General features: G+C 40.1%; 1 protein-coding gene and 1 long non-coding RNA gene across 3 annotated transcripts in view; one reads left to right on the top strand and one right to left on the bottom strand.

Moving 5' to 3' along the window:
- Positions 1-21,902, bottom strand: part of LOC133554456 (ankyrin repeat and SAM domain-containing protein 1A-like) — a 117,119-nt gene that overhangs the window by 87,078 nt on the left and 8,139 nt on the right. The window lies entirely within an intron of this gene.
- LOC133554459 (uncharacterized) lies at positions 10,486-20,991 on the top strand. Its single transcript, XR_009807123.1, has 2 exons — positions 10,486-10,914; positions 20,717-20,991. It is a non-coding gene; the product is annotated as an uncharacterized LOC133554459 (long non-coding RNA).

Genomic DNA, 21,902 nt, shown 5'->3' with positions numbered 1-21,902 from the left:
GCTGCACACAACATGTTGCCGGACCAACAATCGGTTCGTACATGTTGTTGAAGATGGCGAAAGCAATGGCTTCACAGCACGCCCATATTCTTATAATCAGGATGAACGCAATTGGATAGTCGCGGGAACGTTGGCGGCTCCAATTGTCATCATTACCCTGTGAAATAGGTTTAAATAGCTCTGTTAGTGGTAAAGGCGGACAACCTCTGATGTATTTCAGCGGGCGGTTGGCGGGCGGGTACGGTCCTGATAAAATGTTGGTTCCGGTGGACGGCGGGTGGATGACGACATTGGTGATGCGGATGCGGATGATATAATTGCCTATCCGCGCATCTCTAATATATTGATATACTAAATACCATTTTTACAGTAGGCAGCAATGTAAATTGTTATGTAGGTTTTAGGCCGTATCGCCCAACCCTATTTGATAGCACGAAAAAAATGAATCTCTTTCAAGCTAGTGTTCTTGGATTTCTTAGTTTCATGGTAAAAACACATACGTATTTTGCTTTCTTAGTGGACATGACTCATGACTGTAGTGTGTCATTGCCAGGAGTTATCATTACATATGCTACACATATCACATTAGGTCAGCCACATTTGCAAAGGAAGCCCCTCCTCCCCGGTAGGAAATGGATCATCATAATGTTACATCACCTTCTGGTTCTAGTAATATAACATCTCATGATGGACGAAGGTATACGGATGGAGCATCTTGCCCTCATTTAGAGTGGCCAGCAGTAACCCTTTTTGCCTTTTTGGCAGTGTAGCACTTGAGGCCAGGAATCAGCGTGGTGGTAGACAATCCACTGTCATCCTCTTACTACAGCTCACAACTAACCTAGCTGGGGGACAGGGCTTAAGTCCATGGCCGAGCGGTATGCAAAACAGAGAAATTTGGAATGGGAGGAGGCATTTTCATAGAAACTGATGAAGGAAAAACTGACCTGTTTGAAAGGGCCTCACTAATCCTTAATTTCACTAAGGAAATATCAGGAGGATGAAGATGAAGTTTATAAGAGCTTCTGTGAGGCTGTAATGTTGTGGTGTACAAGGCTTGGTCTTTAAGAGAGGGCAGATAACATTTTTCCTCATGTCCTTTCCATTAGTACATTGATGATTGTAAAATACTGGCATGTTGCTGTAAAGTTGCATTATTCGTAAATCCCTACTGTTCTTCTGTAAGTCCCATTATTTGTGTTTGAATGTCAGCCAGACCATGTGAAATTTGTGTTGATAATTTGGGCCACAATCCATCTATACATCCATTTTCTACCACTTGTCCCATTTGGATTCACAGGGGAGCTGGAGCCATAGCTGTAAATTGTGGCTGATACGGTTTCACTCCAGTCCTGGGGGAGGTAGTAATGTACACTATATACTGGTTCGCCCAACACCCAAATAAGTCAAAATGATAATAATAATAATAATAATAATAATAATAATGGATTAGATTTATATCGCACTTTTCTATTATTAGATACTCAAAGCGCTCACATAGAAGTGGGAACCCATCATTCTTACACACCTGGTGGTGGTAAGCTACATCAGTAGCCACAGCTGCCCTGGGGTAGACTGACGGAAGCGTGGCTGCCAGTTTGCGCCTACGGCCCCTCCGACCACCACCTATCATTCATTCATCATTCATTCACCAGTGTGAGCGGCACCGGGGGCAAGGGTGAAGTGTCCTGCCCAAGGACACAACGGCAGTGATTTGAATGTCAATAGGCGGGGAGCAAACCTGCAACCCTCAGGTTTCTGGCACAGCCGCTCTACCCAATACGCCATGCCGCAAAATGATAACGCAATTTCCATCATATCCGTGCAACCCGGGTTTTGATGTGATAACTAAATATTCCTGTAATATTCTAGTAATGCTTTTGTCTTTTTCTATGCCCTACCCCTTAAAAAAAGACCAACATAAATCAGATTGGCAATTTAATCACACTTATGCGCACAAACAAGAGCAGTCAGTGGTCCCCAACCACCGGGCCGTGGCCCGATTGGTACCGCAGAAGAATTGGTACCGCAGAAGAATTTTTTTTAATTAAAAAAAAAAAAAAATAAATAAATAAATGCGATTTTTCTTTTATTAAATCAACATAAAAAACACAATATACACTTACAATTAGTGCACCAACCACAAAAACCTCCCCTTTTTCATGACAAAAACGTGCCTTTTTCATGACAAAGGACAAAAAAAAAACAAGTATAACAGCTAAATATGCTACACTATAGGGCTGGACAATTCATAACCTTTACCAAACTATTTGGATTTTGGCTTTTTACGGTCATTAAATTATAATTTAAAAAAAAAAAGATTAACTGACCGTGCTGTGTTCACGCAAATTCCTGAGCTTACAATGGTGAAACAGATGACTGAGTGTTTGAGTGAAAACAAGACAACATCTACTAGAAGTTTGGGGTATAATCTTACCAGGGTTATTAGTTTTTATTTGATACCACGCTAGTATGCATAATCAATAATAACTGATCTCAACAAAAAAGGAAGGCATTTCCGCATTCCGGTAACAGCAAACGGAGTCAGAGAATTGGCAAATAAAACTTAATCCACTGGTATATGTACAAAAATATATACTGTACATATAAAAGCACAAATGCATACATACAGACTATTTGCTGATGCCGTTCTGTTGTTGTGGTTGTTATTGTTGCTGTTGATGTCTCTCTGTCTCATCCCCCTTTTGTTCCCACAATTTCCCCCTCTGATTCCCTTTTTTTTGCCCTCTTTCTATCCCATCCTGCTCTGGTCTGGCTGCACCAAACATTACTATAAATCCATTTAATAAAGTCAAATGCATATAAGGCAACAAGTGATCCCACACTTCTCATTTTTAAAGTAAATATGCACAGCAAATATGGGCATCTACATCAACAACATGATTTGGCTGAGTAGCTGAACAGGACAAAAAAAAAGTATAGATTTTGAATCAAGAATCGATTCTGAATCAAATCCTTACCCCCAAGAATGGTGGCCAAAGATTCACAGCCTTACTAGAGGGTATTTGACTGTGAAAAGTTTGGGAATGGGAACCGCTGCTGTGTAAGAACCATAGGTTGTTTGACAGCTTACTAGGAGTGAGACCACGGTGCCATTGTCAGGGATTAGTCTGGCTCGGGACACTAAACCCAGCAGTGACTAATGCATGTCAGCCACTATCAGAGAAACTTGGCTCAGTTGTGTAGTTTGCCAAGGGAAGGTGGGCTTACAAAGCCTACAGCCAAACTGACCATCATCAGTGCAAGGACACTTTGAATTACCTGCTTCGTACAGCACACGCTTGATTACTTACCCATGCACATAAAGCATCACTAGGGGGGAAAAACAGAAGCAATAGATAAATGGGTTGTACTTGTATAGCGCTTTTCTACCTTCAAGGTACTCAAAGCGCTTTGACACTACTTCCACACTTACCTACACATTCACACACTGATGGAGGGAGCTGCCATGCAAGGCGCTAACCTGCACCCATCAGGAGCAAGGGTGAAGTGTCTTGCTCAGGACACAACGGACGTGACGAGGTTGGTACTAGGTGGGGATTGAATCAGGGACCTTCGGGTCGCGCACAGCAACTCTCCCCACTGCGCCACGCCGATAGATGTTGAAGTATAGTACCAGAGAGCACGGCTATACCTCTGGAGCAACCTTTTAAGATAGAAACATTGCATCATTTTTCAACCATGACACAGCAACCATGAGACCTTGGCGAGTCAGTGACACATTAAAACTCATCTCAGTTTTCTGGAAAGCTGTATGACCTTAGCTCGCAAAAGAATGCTAAATTTTACATGGCAGAGGGAGACAGAGGCTCAAGTTTTCCCCCATTTAACATTCATTGTGTGCATGATTATCTGAGGACTCCAAATCAGTTTTGACTTTTGAAATTACCTAGACATGTACTATGGAGCAAGGATCAACAGGTATAGTGAGCTACCTGCTAATTTTGAGTAACTCACCCAAGGGTAGATCAATGATTTTGATAGATCTTAAGATGATTTGGTGAGCATATTAACTTGATCAAACATGGCAGAAATGACAATGAAAACGGCCTATCGGCAGTCAAACTTTTCCTGCTCCACTTTTGATTGTAAGGTACGGCAGAAGTAAACAGGAAGACAGAACTTACAGTTAAAGGGCAGCTAAACAAATGCCAGTCATGACTTATCTTCTAAAGATGGGGCTATTGTTGACAAAAAAGCTAACTACATAGGTTGTGTGTCGGTGATGTGGGTGGCCAAAGTGATGCAGAGCAAATCACATTAAAACATAAGTTTAAAATGTCTTCATTACGCCTGCAATTTGTTTATTTTGGGTCTTGCATTCCTACAGAAACAATTGGACTATAAAATAGTTTTAGTTATTGTCTTACTGTGGAGAAAATGTGTTCATCTTATTTAACATGCTCTGTTAATTGTTCAATAATGTTCATAAAAAATAGTTTTGGTATGGATGCTTTGAAACGTGCAGGTTAAAAACAATAAAAACGTTGTCAAACTAAAAAAGTGTTGAGATTATTTTATTTTTTTGCCATACTGCTTAGCTCTGACAAAGGGTCAAATATTATTTGCTTAGATGTTTATGTTAACCAACTGTTCAATTCAGACATTATTCTTCTATTTTATAACTAATTACCACAAAAAACGCTGCCGAAATGTGTGCCTGACGTGATTGTTTGGTCTCCTGAGTCCACACACTGGAGGATTTAGCATTACCCTTTCTTTACTAGGGTTTATGCATACATGCATATTGGTTGCTGTCAACTCTGACCTCCCTGATCCGTCAAAGACTTCCGTAAGCAATAAAAACAATAACAATTCCTATTGTTAGGTGACAGAGAAACAGCCCGAAGGACACATTGTTTTAGTCCTCTCCCTAACGTAACAGCTGTACAATATTCCATTATTTCATTAAACTACTGTAGTTGTTTGTACTAAATTATATTGGAATGTTTTTAAACAATATTCCTTACGTAAAAGTTTGATTTCATTCTAAAATACATGTTACATGTTAAAATGTATGTTTTGGAGGGAGGAAAAGCACCGAATAAAATGATTTCAATGTGTTTCAATGGGTGGCATTCGGTTGAGATACGAGTGTTTTGAGTTAGGAGCTGAGTTGTGTGCAATAGAACTCGTACGTTGGGGTATCAGTCGACTATAATCTCACACAAAAAATAATTTACCTCTGAATACAAGTAGGAATGCACAAAAAATCTCCCAAATAACTGCAACGTCAATTCACATTAACACATGAGTTGACTTCACTTCCCTTCCCTATTTCCGCCCTCTGCAACAAACGCCATTAGCGAGGAAAGCTGGTGATCATTCATCAGCTCGCTAGATAAAAGTACACAACTGTTGAGTGGGCAAGCATGCCATTGTTTAGACATATTAGTTTATTATCAGTATTTTTTATTAATTTCTATCAAAAAAAAAATCCACATTCAACAGTTCTTATCGGACCTCCAATGAAGAATGACAGAATGAACATTAGATGTTACTCTACAGCAAACAAAACAAGGAATCTAACTGATAAATGATGAATACAATATTACAAAAATGTTAATTTTGTTCAAATGTAAGCAAATGGTCCTGAACGTTGTGTGTACGTATGCACATGTATGTGTGTGTGTGTACGTAAAAATATTCATCCAAGAGCATGGCAAACTCAAATTGTAAGCAAGAAAATCATGATTCACATTTTTTGCAGAATTGTGCAGCCTTAGTGACTAGCAGTAATGTGTTATACAATATATTGCAGTCATTAACTGCATTCACTCAAACTACACCAATTAGCTTCAAATTGGGTGTTTAAAATGAGTAACTGAAAAAAATTTAAGTTGCATATAAAAAATATAGACGGAATGGAATGCTCTGTAATCAAAATGAAAACAGATATAAAGTGCTTGTTAGCGAGATGTCTACAAAAAGGAGCCCATTAACACATAATATACAGAAATGTATTCCACAGATTTTCTGTGAGGCCACAAGAAATGTGAATTAACTGTGGTCACCCACAGATTACAGAGAGAGTGGGAAGATCTCTTGCAATGGGAGTTAAAAGGATGGGCATGGAATATTGGCAACAAGTACAAACCCCGTTTCCATGAGTTGGGAAATTGTGTTAGATGTAAATACAAACGGAATACAATGATTTGCAAATACTTTTCAACCCATATTCAATTGAATGCACTACAAAGACAAGATATTTGGGCATGTTCACCACTGTGTTACATCACCTTTTCTTTTAACAACACTCAATAAATGTTTGGGAACTGAGGAAACTAATTGTTGAAGCTTTGAAAGTGGAATTCTTTCCCATTCTTGTTTTATGTAGAGCTTCAGTCGTTCAACAGTCTGGGGTCTCCGCTGTCGTATTTTACGCTTCATAATGCACCACACATTTTCAATGGGAGACAGGTCTGGACTGCAGGCGGGCCAGGAAAGTACCTACACTCTTTTTTTTCAAAGCCACGCTGTTGTAACACGTGCCAATTGTGGCTTTGCATTGTCTTGCTGAAAAAGACGGCGCTTAGATGGCAGCATATGTTGTTCCAAAGCCTGTATGTACCTTTCAGCATTATTGGTGCCTTCACATGCCTTACCCATGCCTTGGGCACTAATGCACCCCCATACCATCACAGATGCTGGCTTTCGAACTTTGCGTCAATAACACTCAGCATGGTTCGCTTCCCCTTTGGTCCGGATGACACGATGTCGAATATTTCTAAAAACAATTTCAAAAGTGGACTTTTCCACTTTGCATCTGTCCATCTTAGATGATCTCCGGCGTTTCTGGATGTTGATAAATGGCTTTTGCTTTGAATAGTAGAGCTTTAACTTACACTTTAGTGACAGTGGTTTTCTGAAGTGTTCCTGAGCCCATGAGGTGATATCCTTTAGAGATTGATGTCGCTTTTTGATACAGTGCCGTCTGAGGGGTCGAAGGTCCCGGTCATTCATAGTGGATTTCCAACCATGCCGCTTATGTGGAGTGATTTCTCCAGTTTCTCTGAACCTTTTGATGATATTATGGACCGTAGATGTTGAAATCCCTAAATTTCTTGCAATTGCACTTTGAGAAACGTTCTTCTTAAACTGTTTGACTATTTGCTCATGCAGTTGTGGACAAAGGGATGTACCTTGCCCCATCCTTTCCTGTGAAAGACTGAGCATTTTTGGGAAGCTGTTTTTATACCCAATCATGGCACCCACCTGTTCCCAATTAGCCTGCAGACCTGTGGGATGTTCCAAATAAGTGTTTGATGAGCATTCCTCAACTTTATCAGTATTTATTGCCACCTTTCCTAACTTATTCGGCATCTGTTGCTGGCATCAAATTATAAAGTTAATGATTATTTGCAAAAATAAAAATGATAAAGTTAATGATTTGCAAAAAAAAAATATTTATCAGTTTGAACATCAAATATGTTGTCTTTGTAGCATATTCAACTGAATATGGGTTGAAAATGATTTGCAAATCATTGTATTTCGTTTATATTTGCATCTAACACAATTTCCCAACTCATATGGAAACGGGGTTGGTAGAAGGGAGATGAATGTGGAAAAGAAGAATGATAAAGTATGAAAAAACATTAAATCACGGCCCATATGCCAGCCAATTTGCAGCAAACACATGACTCTAAATGCCAAAATGAATCAAGTCACAAATTTCAATTGGTCGATCCCCCAACGCAATCTTTCCAAGATTATAGCAAGCTATTTTAACTTCAACACATCATAAATGTGACGATACGCTCATCTCACAAAACGGAATATTAGGTTCAGAAGAACGAAACAAGACTTTACAGACTTTGTCAGGGCCCCTGAATGTTAGATGTTGAGGAAGGGCAATGGGGCCAAGAATTCCTGAATACGACCCTAATTTTGAGAAAAACTACAATGACAATGTACTGTATAGGACTGGACAAAGAAACATTTGGCTCAGTCAAAAAACAATGCACGTGAACATTCAAATCTCGTACAACTTTTGCATGCATAAGCCTATAACTGTTGAACTTGATTACACTAATAAAAAAAGAATTAGAAATTTTAAAGGTTAAAATAAGTACATATAATTACAAATCCAGGCCTTAAATTTAAAATATTTCAAGATCAAGGCAAGTGTTTCCTTAAAGGAGGGCTCATATTTTAGGGCACCAAGGCAAACATTATTTTCTTTCGAGGCAGGGGTTCCAAAGCATGCACACATGCATGCAACAAACTAAAGACTTTATAAACAAATTGTGACAACGTTCACAAGAAATTGCCACCTGCAAAACATCAAATAGTGTTCTCTTTTGCTGTATACTTTTAGTGTGGGGACAAGTGTGTCCGTCTCAAATATTGGACACGTGTCTCCATCTAAACAAAGCAGTGCGCTCTAAAACGCACAGCGGGAAGTGAGGGAAAATTACATTAAACCAAACTCCGTTTACTTCGAGGGGAAATCTCCCGAGCAAAGTCTGTATCAAACAAAGCGACGCAAGTATGCATGAACTTGGGTTGCCTAAAATACATTAATAAATTACGTTTTTTTTGGTAATTAAAAAATTACACTGTATTACTAACCGTCTGGAATTTCATCGAAAATTATCATTATACCGTGTACTGTTACATCCCTCGTCCATTAACAAGTAAAAAGACAAAGGCGGTCACGGCATGATCGTGCCGCAGATGTTTGTCAATTTTTTAGGACTTACGGCAAATGACGAGGGCGGTCGCGGCTTTTGTCGCAGTTGCCGTGGTTAAATTCGAGCCCTGCGTATTTTATTTCATATTGCAGCTGTATCGCTGATTTCGGCTGTCTTGTCTTATGTCTGGGCTGATGTGGGCTGCTATATTGGCAGCTTGCTTCTTGGGGAAGCAATTCAGTGTGTCCTAGGTTGATTTTCTGTTGTGGCTTGGCATCCGTGATTGACAGTTATGATCTATCTGCTTGGACAAACCAGGGTGGCTGTGGAAATCCATTGAAGGTGTGTGATTGCGCGTTTCCCCCGCAATGCCTGCAAATAGCCAGGAGCGCCTCTGCTTTAAGTCTGTTAGCTAAAGCTCTCGTTTTGGTAGTGCGTTTAAAAAATAAAAATAGAAAACTTCCGACTGCATTTTGCTCGTTGAAGGAAACTGCAATTTTGCCTCTTGCTCAATCATTATGAAAGACATGACGGCAGATGGATTTTTTTAATGCATTCTAAATATTAAATAAACGTAAATAAAAGTCAGCTTACAGCGAAGCCAATGGGAGCTCCACTATTTTGCCCATAAAATCAGATAATTAACCATTCAAAAAGCACCAGAAATACTCCATTTACAATTTGTGATTTGAAAATTAACCAAGTATTGGTGATATTTTTATTACAAGCGCTAACGCAGACAAGCTATTTACAGCGGCGAAGTGATCACTTCCGTGTGTCCCTATGTTTACATCATCGAGTGGTCATATGTTTCCTCACTTCCCTGCTCCCTGTACGTTTATTGTAGATCATAAATCATGTCTCTCGCCTGTAAAGTGGATATAAGAATAAAAGATATAATCTGACAAGTTGGGACACTTTGACAACCATTTAAGAGCTGGAACTGGGGAGAATGACGCAAAAAGCGATGGTTTTCCCATCGCACCCCCACCTGGTTTCTTCATGGGGATTGTGAGATCATTTTCATCTAAATGGGAATATACTAGATATATTTTTCGTCGCCGTCCCCAATATATACTATTTATTGGGGATGGCGTGACGCAGTTGGGAGAGTGGCCGTGCCAGCAACCTGAGAGTTCCTGGTTCCATCCCCACCTTTTAGCAACTTCGTCACGTCCGTTGTGTCCTTGAGCAAGACACTCCACCCTTGCTCCTGATGGGTGGTGGTTAGGGCCTTGCATGGCAGCTCCTGCCATCAGTGTGTGAATGTGTGTGTAATTGGGTGAATGTGGAAATAGTGTCAAAGCGCTTTGAGTGCCTTGAAGGTAGAAAAGCGCCATTCAAGTAGAACCCATTTACAATATATTAACATTCAAGTAGTCGTCATCTTAATGACAGCAGATCTCACACAATAAGTGATGTTTTTTTTTATGTGTTTTGGCTCTCATTAATTCTGCAGTGAGCAGAAATCACTGATGAAGGGAAAAAAAGCAAAGTTTGTGTTGCGTTTTTTAAAATTAATGCGCCGCGTTAGCTTAAAATGAGCAAAATATGTATATATTAAATATTATATATGTGCTCGTTACTACATAAAACCATAATGGATGTTTTTTTAGGGGCTCTATAGGCAGAATCGAACGGCTTTCATATGCTCCATTGTAAGCAGACCTTTGATTGAATTTAATATTCAGAATGCAATAAAAAAAAATCTATCTGTCATCTCTCATAATGATTGTAAAAGATAAGCAGAATTCCAAAAAAAAGTGCAGTTTCCCTTTAAGACAGTTTCTCACTCAACAAGAAATATCACGTTTTACTTTTGTGACGAGATCTCATGTCACGGGATCTCGTCACATCCCAAATAAGTAATTCCTAGTATATTTCAAGTGTGCTTCAAAAAGTAAGTCTGTTCCCAGTGTGTTACCAACCTTAGGCTAACTCCAGATACCTTCAATGTGATTTATTTTCAATGGCAAAAGTAATGTGTAAACCGAAGCTCTTCAAAAGAAAGTAATTTGCTTCCTGTGTGAGAGAAGTGCCATAACTGTGTGAGTGTGACATGTTTGAAGTGTGGATATGGGTGGGTGTGCACCCAGCAGGTGGGCAGAAAAGGAAGAATGCTGAGAAAGGCAGGACAGTAGAGGGAGGGAGACGCCATCCACAGGGCACACAAACCACAGGTCTGAGCTGCTAATGGACAGCGAGCAGCCCTGCACTGGTCCACAACTACAAAAGTAAACACTTCTTCCACATTGAGAAGGTAACAGCTCTGTCTTCTTATCTTATCTTTTTATCAATTTGTTGAAATAAGTTCACATAAACAAGAACACATGGGAGTGTGTTACTTTCTATTTCAAACACCACACTGGCGACATTCTAGAACAAAGAAAAAGACAACCGTGCATGCTTTTTGTATAATTATAAATTAAAGGGCTTAAAATCATTTTTGGTTTCTCATGCTACATTGTTATTATTATCCATGTTGAATTGACAATAGTATCACCATTGGGTACAGTAGTCCTAATACAATCATACAACTCTGCATATGAAATGGGAAATAAGCTAAGCAGGTAGTAGTTAAACAAAAAACTGGAAATATATAACCGGCATTTAACAAATATGAATCTAATATCTCGATGAGGAAGTTCATTTAAATTTAACAGAATGCGCTCCCAAACGCTGAAATAGCACACAAACACTCACAATGCACTATAGTCAGCATGAAGGCTGACACATCCTCCATACTCGGAGTCCCCGGCGAGCATTACAGGCCAGTGCAAACTTACTCTAATGACCTGGTTCTATACTGAATGTTGATGGCCGATGCTATTAAGTTCTAAGAAAGTATGCATGTATGTATATATATATATATATATATATATATATATATATATATATATATATATATATATATATATATATATATATATATATATATATATATATATATATATATATATATATTTCATAATAATAACAGCGTGTTTAAAAAAGGTGAGTAAACCTCAACATTTTTTTTTTATAAATTGTATTTTAATAAACACAAATGCATTGGGGACACTGCACATTCTATTCCAAAGCCAGTAAATTGGAAAAAAGTAATTGAATTTGTTAATATTTTACAAAAAGAAAAAAAATAGCAGTGTTGACATATTTCTTTACAAAGCTCAAACGTACTGTATAAAGTAAGAAAGGTTTGCAGATTCAACTTTCCTTAGAATTATTAACTATAAGTTAGTTGCATAACCAGGGTTTCTGATAAGTGCTTCACATCTGTGGCACATGGAGTCCACCAACTTCTGGCACCGGTCAACAGGTATTGCAGCCCAGGACAATTGTACTACGTTCCACAATTCCTCTGCATTTCTTAGTTTTGCCTCATGAACAGCATTTTTTGTCAACCCGCAGGTTTTCAATGGGATTAAGGTCCAGGGATTGTGCTGGCCACTCCATTACTTGAATTCTGTTTGTCTGGAACCATGATTTTGCTCGCTTGCTGGTGTGTTTGTAGTCATTGTCTTGTTGAAACACCCATTTCAAGGGCATTTCCTCTTCAGCATGCGGCAACATGACTTCTTCCAGTATTCTGATGTACTGATCCATGATCCCTGGTATGCGATAAATAGGACCAACACCATAGTACGACAAACATCCCTATATCATTCATGATGCTTGCACCACCATGCTTCACCGTCTTCACCGTGTACTGTGGCTTGAATTCAGTGTTTGCAGGACGTCTGACAAACTGTTTGTGGCCCTTAGAAAAACTACAATATTACTCTCATCAGTCCACAAAATACTATGCCATTTCTTTTTAGGCCAGTCAATGTGTTCTTTGGCAAATTGTAACCACTTCAGAACACGTCCTTTTTTTTTTAACAATGGAACCTTGCAGGGACTTCTTGCTTGTAGCTTGGCTTCACATAGACGTGGTCTGATTGTTACAGTACTCACAGGCCATCTTAGAGATTCTTTGAGCCTTTGCCATTTTGGTATTTCTCCAATCCATTCGAATAGTCGTTTTTTTTTTCTTCCTCTCCTTTTTGGTTTTGGCTGCCATTTTAAAGTGTTTACACACACACACAAACACACACACACACACACCCTAGTGTGTGAATGTGAGTGTGAATGTTGTCTGTCTCTGTGTTGGCCCTGCGATGAGGTGGCAACTTGTCCAGGGTGTACGACGCCTTCCACCCGAATGAAGCTGAGATAGGCTCCAGCGACCCCCCGCGTCAATAAGTAGAAAATGGATATATATATATATATATATATATATATATATATATATATATATATATATATAAACTAGGGCTGGGCGATACAAACGATATATCGCAGGTTTGTCTCTGTGCGATATAGAAAATGACTATATCGTAATATTCGATTATATGTTATCCCACACTTGCTTTTAGCTGTGTTCATTACATTACTGGCGTTTCTATCGTTAGCTCAGGCAGGTCGAGTTGCTTTTAACTGCGGGCATTACACAACAGGCGTTTCTCACTCCTCCTCGTCTCTCATTCTCACAGAGACGGAAAACAAGCCCGCCTTCTTATATACGTCACATACTCTTGCGCGTCTAGCGTCATACCTCTCGCCAATCAGAGAGGTAGCAGCATGACTAACGTTAGCTGAGGCATGTCGAGCGGAACTTGTGACAATACAAGAGAGAGATGGTGTGAAACTTATCACAAATGGAGGAAGAACAATAAATGCCCAAAATAAACAGCAGGGGGTCCATCATCTGGCGGTGGTTTGGCTTCAAGTGGGAAGATATTCAGCAGACAACAGCAATATGCAAAGTATACAGCAGAAGTGTTACTACAAAAAGATAGCGACACTATTAATTTGTTCTTTCATTTAAAAAGTCACCCGCGAGAGAATGAAGAGTATTTACTAAATACACTTTTGGTCAATTGACTTAGTTGTGATTTCTCTCTCTGCATTAAAGTTTAAAAGTAGCATATATTAATGCAGTATGAAGAATAATGTTTTAATGTAGGCACATAGAATCATCATACTGCTGTGATTATATGCATCAAGTGTTCATTCATGGCCAAGGCAAAATATCGTAATATATATCATATATCGCAATATGGCATGAAACTATCACGATAGTAATAAAAGCCAATATCGCCCAGCCCTAATATACACACACGACACACAGTCGTAGTCAAAAGTTTACATACTCTTGTAAAGGGTATAGGTGATAGCTTGCGTTTTCTTCCTGATCGTGGCAGTGACAAAACTGTGCCATACACAGTTGCTCTTTGGACCTTAAGCTGCTTTGAAATGCCTCCAAGTGACTTTCCTGACTTTTTTAAGTCAATGATTCGTTTTTTCACATCCGTGCCGAGTTCCTTTGACTTTCCCACTGTCTCGTTTGTAACCGAGTTTAATGACTGCATCACATGAGCCCTATTTAAATGGGCTTAGAGAAGTCAACAGGTGTTGTCAATCATAATCACTCAAAGTTAAGAGGCAATGCCATGAAAATAATTTGGTTTGATTGTAACTTTTCTACCACACCAAAATTGATAATGTATATTGCTGTATTTATACTTTCGGTCACATTTACAGTAGACCCAAAATAAATTTAAATAAGAACCAAACTTCATGAATGTTTTTTATGACAAACAAGTATGTGCTCCAATCAATATCAAAAACTGCGCATTATCATTTTTTTTTAAATGTGGATTTTGTATAGTTTGTTTATTGGATAAAAAAAACAGATTGAGAGACATTAGGACTGGGCGATATTGGCTTTTTTTAATACCGCGATATTTTTAGGCCATATCGTGATATACGATATATTTCTCTGTATTTTGCCTTAGCCTTGAATGAACACTGGATACATATAATCACAGCAATATGGTGATTATATGTGTCTACATTAAAACATTCTTGTTCATACTGCACTAATATACCGTATTTCCTTGAATTGCCGCCGGGCATATTGTATGCGCCTGCCTTGAATTACTGCCGGGTCAAACTTGCTTTGCAAAATAATTAGCGCATTCTTAGTATTACCGCCGGGTCAAACTTCTGACGACACAAGTGACACTTCCCCTGTCATCATTTTCAAATTTGAGGAGGCTGTTTTCAATACCGGTAACTTGAAATTGCATAAAGGGAACTAGATTAAGAGCTATTCAGTAGGATTTAAGGTCCAACCTATTGAATGCCGGTATGCTAAAAAGAACAGTAAGCAGCTATGTTTTATTAATATACCTGTGGAGCCGACGGTCCGACAGATAGGCAGGGCACGCTGGAGCCCGGCCCAAGATGGCGGTGAGGAGACGGCGAGCGAGCGGAGAGGAGGAGTGGAAGAGCGACCTGGACTAAGGTTTTATTGAAAAATAAACAAAGTCAAACTGCTCAAGCCATGTCCTTCCTTGGTGGTCCTGGGGACCCGCAAGACGACGTCTTGAGACCGTCACAATACCTAGCTGCGTCTGTCAAATATGAGTCATTAAATGACTCCCGCCTCCTGGTGGTAGAGGGTGCTGGTGATCCTTCTTGCGACTATTCGGCTGCAGAAGAAGTGAAATGAGTGACGTAAATTGTGCTGGGACGGATATGACGCGGCGAACCTATGCTGGCTATGTAAACAACCGGGCTGAAATAAAGCATGTTCTAGTCCTAAATACCCAGTGTATTATTTATACAGTAACATTTCATGTTGGCAGCAGTGGGATAAAGAGATCACCCACGGAGCAGAACGGGAGGGGGGGGGTTGTCCGAGGATAATTCTGTCGTCGCCCGCACCAGAGCTAATTGACTGATAGCAGTTTTCTAAACTGGACTTTCAATCAAAGCAGAAGGTTATAGGAAGATCTTCATCAAGACAGAGAGACTTTTAACACTAAAGAAAGATAAGGAAAACTTCTAAAAACAAGTTATTGATGCTTTTGATCAGAAGGAGCTGGCATGGATTTCATTTATAAGTAAAGGTAAGACCATTTTTTATTTAGCCTTTATTTAACCAGGTAAAAACCCATTGAGATCAAAGATCTCTTTTCCAAGGAAGACCTGGCCAAGAGGGCAGCAGCAAGGTTACATTAAAAACAGTAAACAACACATAAAACATCACATTTACAACATTAAAACTTGCTCATATGACACATGTGCATACAGACAAGGTAGACTGCAATCCTTTCACAGGAGCTTTAAACTCATTTAATGTAACAAAGGTTTAAAGTTGAATATTCGATTGTAGGTTATTCCAAGCCTTCGGTGCTGAAAATAATAACCATAATAACGTTTTTTTTTTTTATTAAATGTGCTTTTCATGATGGTATCCTTACATCACACTCAATTTTTTTACTGCACGCCTTTGGTAAGTGCCGGAGTGAAAAGAGGTTTTAAAATAATTAGCGCATGCTTACTTTTACCGCTTGCCAGGGGTGTAACGGTACATGTATTTGTATTGAACCGTTTCGGTACGGGGGTTTCGGTCCGGTTCGGAGGTGTATCGAACGAGTTTGTAATCTAAAGTCTTAACAAGCTTCTCTGCTTTCTGCCTCTGTGTCAGCACCCAGCATTGTCCCACCCAAACAACCATCTGATTGGTTACATACAAATCCAATCAGCAGTGCGTATTCAGAGCGCATGTTGTCAATGCTTCAGCGTCGAGCAGATAGGTGTTTAGCAGGTGAGCAGCGCACAAAGTACTCTCCCCAAATTATAAAAAACACATCCCATTCACAACTACTACTAGCATCACTATAAGCCCGTTGACTTTCTAGAAACTTAAACTGCAGCTCAGCTCGCTCGCAGTTCTGGCTTGAGGTGAAGGCTAATTGGCTTTTATAAATAAATGATAAATGGGTTGTACTTGTATAGCGCTTTTCTACCTTCAAGGTACTCAAAGCGCTTTGACACTACTTCCACATTTACCCATTCACACACACATTCACACACTGATGGAGGGAGCTGCCATGCAAGGCGCCAACCAGCACCCATCAGGAGCAAGGGTGAAGTGTCTTGCTCAGGACACAACGGATGTGACGAGGTTGGTACTAGGTGGGATTTGAACCAGGGACCCTCGGGTTGCGCACGGCAACTCTCCCACTGCGCCACGCCGTCCCTTTTAGCGTAACGTTAGCTCATTTTGCTGTGCATGTGCGTGTGTGTGTGCATGTATGTCTGTGTGTGTTAGGGGCAGCAAAGCCCTGTCTGTCTTATTTCACATGAACCCCATGGTGTTCAGGGATGAATAATCTATTGCTGTTGTACTATTTTTTAAGCTATAGTTATATTAATCATTAGTAATGTAGCAGCCTAGTTTTGAATGGCAGGGTCCCTGCTATCACATGTTGACAAAAATATAACATTTACATAATAAAAGTCAACTACAGGCTTCCCAAATGCTGTAATAAATTAAGCATGATGAGTTGACTTGAAACTGTTTAATGTTGCACTTTTTATATGTAGAAGAAAGGTTTTGTCCTTTTATTTAATCAGAGCAACAACTTGAGGCAGTTTAATGTGGATTAACATGGGCAGAATTATTATAGTGTTCCCAATGTTAAAAGTATAAAGCCAGTGTTTACAAATTTGGTAAATAAATAACCCAAAAATGTATATTTTGTTGTTTTCCTACTGTACCGAAAATGAACCGAACCATGACTAACTGAGGTACGTACCGAACCGAAATTTTGTGTACCGTTACACCCCTACCGCATGCCTTTGGTAAGCGCAGGAGTGAAAAGAGGCTTTAAATTAATTAGCGCCAGGGCGGAAATTCAAGGAAATACGGTATGCTACTTTTAAACTTTAATGCAGAGAAGAAAATCACAACTTAGTCAATTTACCAAAACTGTATTTATTAAAGTTATTAGCAGGTGACTTTTCAAATGAAGCTACATATTAGCAGTAATGCTACTTTTGGTAGCAACGCTTGTGCCCCACACATGACAAAGTAGTCTATTCGACATATTCCCGCTTGAAGCCGAACCACCGCCAGACGATGGGCCCCGTGCTGTTTTTCTTGGGAACGAATTCTTCCTTCATTTGTTACGAGATTCGCACCTTCTTTCTCTCGCAACAACCCGCTAGCATCACAGCTAACGTTAGCCACACCGCTACCTCTCTGCTGGGCGAGGGGTGTACGTATGTGATGCATGACGTGACAGTGTGTGACATATGTAAGAATGCGCGCCTGCTTGTCTGTGAGAAGGAGACACAGGAAAGAGCGAGGAGAGCCTGTAGTGCAGGGGTCGAAAACCTTTACCACTCAAAGAGCCATTTTGACCCGTTTCACAAAATAAAGAAAATATGGGAGCCACAAGACTCTTGAAATAGATAATGAAATAACACTGAATACAGAGGGTTTTTTTTTTTGCTCTGTGCTATGTATAAACCAAGGGTCTCAGACACGGCCCTCAATTAAATATGAAGATTTGATGTTAGTGCGGCCATTGAGTTTTATATGAATGCCCCTTACTAAAATCATGCATACAACTCCTCCCGATTTGTCCGGGATACTCGTGGGTTACAGAGTGACTATTTCCTTCGACGTCTGCTGAGTATAACCCAATTAACAAAAATAAGGGCGTGGTACGATGGCACTGTCTTTACTGCCCTCTACAACTTGTGCAAACAGCTTACCAGCCAGGTCACGTGTCTTATGTGGCTTCTGCAGACGCACACATGCGACTGCAAGGCAATCTTGTTCAACAGCCATACAGGTCACACTGAGGGTGCCAGTTTAAACAACTTTAACACTGTTACAAATATGCGCCAAACTGTGAACCCACAAAACAAGAATGACAAATACGTTTCGGGAAAACATCCACACTGTAACACAACATAAACACAACATAACAAATACCCAGAATCCCATGCAACCCTGACTCTTCCAGGCTACATTATACACCCTGCTAAAACCCCCTCACCCCATCCCCTCCTGCGTCGGTTGAGTTGGGCTGAGTCAGGGTTGCATGGGATTCTGGGTATTTGTTATGTTGTGTTTATGTTGTGTTACAGTGCGGATGTTTTCCCGAAATGTGTTTGTCATTCTTGTTTGGTGTGGGTTCAAAGTGTGGCGCATATTAGTAAGAGTGTTAAAGTTGTTTATATCACAACCATCAGTGTAACCTGCACGGCTGTTGAACAAGTATGCCTTGCAATCGCTTGATGATTGTAATAGAGGTTTCACACAATACGTGACCGGCCGCACATTGTGTTGTGTGACAGCGGGCACAACTACATGTATTAGAAGAGGTTATGGGTATTGTCATCACGGACCGCCCTCAATGTTGCTGTCCGAGTGTAAATCGGAGTATGCAAACCTCAGACAATTTTAGGGAAAGGCACTGAGGTCAGATATCTCCCGGTAAATTCGGGAAGGTCGGCAAGTTTACAGCTGAGCCACACCAGAGTGATCAAAGAGCCGCATGCGGCTCCGGAGCCGTGGGTTGCCGACCCCTGCTGTAGTATAATGCCCGCAGCTAAAAACCACTGCGTTAGAACATCTACTCGAATATTACGATATAGTCATTTTCTATATCGCACAGAGACAAACCCGCAATTTATATCGTATATCGATATATCGCCCAGCCTTAAAAAGGTAGTACAACAATAGACATCAAAACAATAGACATCAAAGCAAGTCTGTTCTTGGTGACAGTTTTCGGCAATAGAAAGTTTCATAACCTTGTTTAATAAGGGCATGATGGAGTATCAAGCATGCCCCTATTTTACTGTTTTTTTTTTCCCAATCACCTTTTAATGATACATTTCACCAACAACTATGCAATATTTACCTACATCTGGTTATGACTGAGAAGTCTACAAACCACATGTCAGGACAGAGTTTCACACCCTTTCTGGTCCTCCCACACATATGTGGAATCCATCACTGTTATGAGGTGCCTCGTCTTTAGACTATACAAACATGCACTGTAAACGTCACTCATACAGCCACGCATCGTGGTCATTTTCCAAGTTTCCCAGTGCTGCCTGTGCTATAGAGCCATATGCGGTTTCTCAGAGTTCAGAAGTCAGGATTGATGCAATGAGACTGCCCTGCCTGCCGCTTGCCAGGCTTAAACTAACCTAAGAATGAACATTGCAGTGCAGTCCTGGGTAACAGAGTTTGCATGGATTGCATACACTTACAGCTAACTTTGAAGGGTAGAGGCTGTATGGTGTGCACTGAAATGACTCAGGAGACAGATTATAAAATGTGCCAGTTCTTAACTGGCAGATTTTTTTTATTTTTATGGGTGACATTTATTCGACAGATTAGGTCTGCTGGGGACAACGGAAATAGTGGATATAATGGGATGAAAGCATCTGGAGCAGAGCCCAGTCCTCTTAAAATGCAAAACAAAATAATCACAGTGAAGTGTCCCCAGTTAGACAAACTATAGAAGGACTTGCTGCAGCTGATCCTATCCCAAATTACGGTGAACTTCTTTTTGCCAACAGGGAGTCTAAATTAAGGGACTGCTCTAAATTGGTGGTTTAGTTCTCGCTAGATGACAGCTCAGTTGTCTTGATAAAACCGAACAAGGCGAGAAAAGCTCTGAAATGGTCTTATATGAATATGAAAAGCCTTCTTTCCAGGCTTTGTCAGCTGGACAAAGAACGTGGCCGCGAAGCTGAGAGACGAACCCTCATCTGGCTAAGCTCTCATAGCGTCCGTCCAGCTCTCCCAGGATTCCTCTGTTAATTTCCCCCCCAGTGGGCAGACCCTTTTTCCCTGCCAGAGACGAAATCTTCAGAGACTGCCTATGACAACCAGGCACATAAATAACTCATCATGTAGATGTCTTTTATAAGCTCTGTGTGGGTATCAGTCAATTAATTGGTTGTCAACATTGACACAAACTTGTTTATGGTGTTCGTAGAAGCAAGTCAAAATGGTCTGCAGTGCTTGGCTGCAACCAGCAGAGGCGCTCTTGATCCTGTCTGAAAGTTGCTGTTTAAAAGCTATGGTCTTGAAATAAAGATAATGGCGTGGAAAAACAATAGTATTTTCGGATTTTTTCAATTAATTTTAAAAACATCCATCCATCCATTCATTTTTTTCTACCGCTTGTCCCTTTCAGGTTCTCGGGGGGTGCTGGAGCCTATCTCAACTGCATTCGGGCGAAAGGCGGGTACACCCTGGTCAAGTCGCCACCTCATCACAGGGCCAACACAGATAGACAACATTCACACAATGGCCAATTTAGTGTTGCCAAGAGAAGTAATGGATTATTGATTCTTTGTTTTCCAAAGAAGAGTATACAAAAATCACAATGCCCTAATATGAATGCCAAGATCATGTAAAGCTGGAAAATGTAACATGACAAAGTTACAAAAATGTGGCCGCCATAATCAATATCTTTTGTCATGTGTGCATTTATTCAAACAACCTATTTTGTCATTATAATAATAATCATTTTGAAACACAAATCATGAGAAGCCAGTTCAAAAGTATGTGACCTTTGAACTGAAAACCCCCGCCCATCTTGTTATAGTCTTCATAGAACAAGTGTTCAGGGCGTCAGCGGCATTAAACACACCAAGGTCGCAGTCTGTCCCATGGCAACCGCTAGAATGAGGCCTCCTGGGAAAGCAGGCATTCCGCAGAGCCTAGCTACACAACTGCCTGCTTCTAACAACGTTGCAGGTCTTGACATGCTCCCCATTCCAAAGCAAGAACGCCGAAATCCAGTGAAAATACACTTTAGACACTTGTAAAAAATAATATTAAAGTTAGGTAGATATGCCCAAATGTAATTGACTGTATGGCTACTATTTAGGCCCAAACTACTTGACTGTGTGGAGGCAATCTCTAGATGACATGACTTGGTGTCACAATCTAATAATGATACAGTTGAGTGCAGCGGGGATTGTGAATAAAGAAAATCTCACTACATAAACTGAGTGAAAGGTCACAGTATTGGAGAAGCCCCTCATTATTGTAATGCTAATCCAATCAAATGTCAAAGAAGCCGCAGGCTGACTACTACAACGTTGAGCTCAACACAACATGGATTTAAATATACAGTATACTTTCCATTCAGAGTAAACTAATTTCACAGAGCTGTTATTATGTGTTTGCAATTGACATGGTGGTCAGCCAACATGTAATACAGAAAAGGCGGTGCCAGTCTCAACTACAACTTCTTTTAATTGGATTTAGGAGTTTTTAATGTAATTACCTCAAGTACGCTGTACAGCCTGCATGATAGCTTGGCCATGCATCACTTCAAGTTTTACAGTATCTTGCAGTGCTATTACTGTTTG

This window comes from Nerophis ophidion, linkage group LG06 (genome assembly GCF_033978795.1).
Source record: "Nerophis ophidion isolate RoL-2023_Sa linkage group LG06, RoL_Noph_v1.0, whole genome shotgun sequence".
In the NCBI taxonomy this organism is placed as follows: domain Eukaryota; kingdom Metazoa; phylum Chordata; class Actinopteri; order Syngnathiformes; family Syngnathidae; genus Nerophis; species Nerophis ophidion.
The sequence above is the reverse complement of the archived record's forward strand: the minus strand, read 5'-3'. Positions and strand labels throughout refer to the sequence as shown.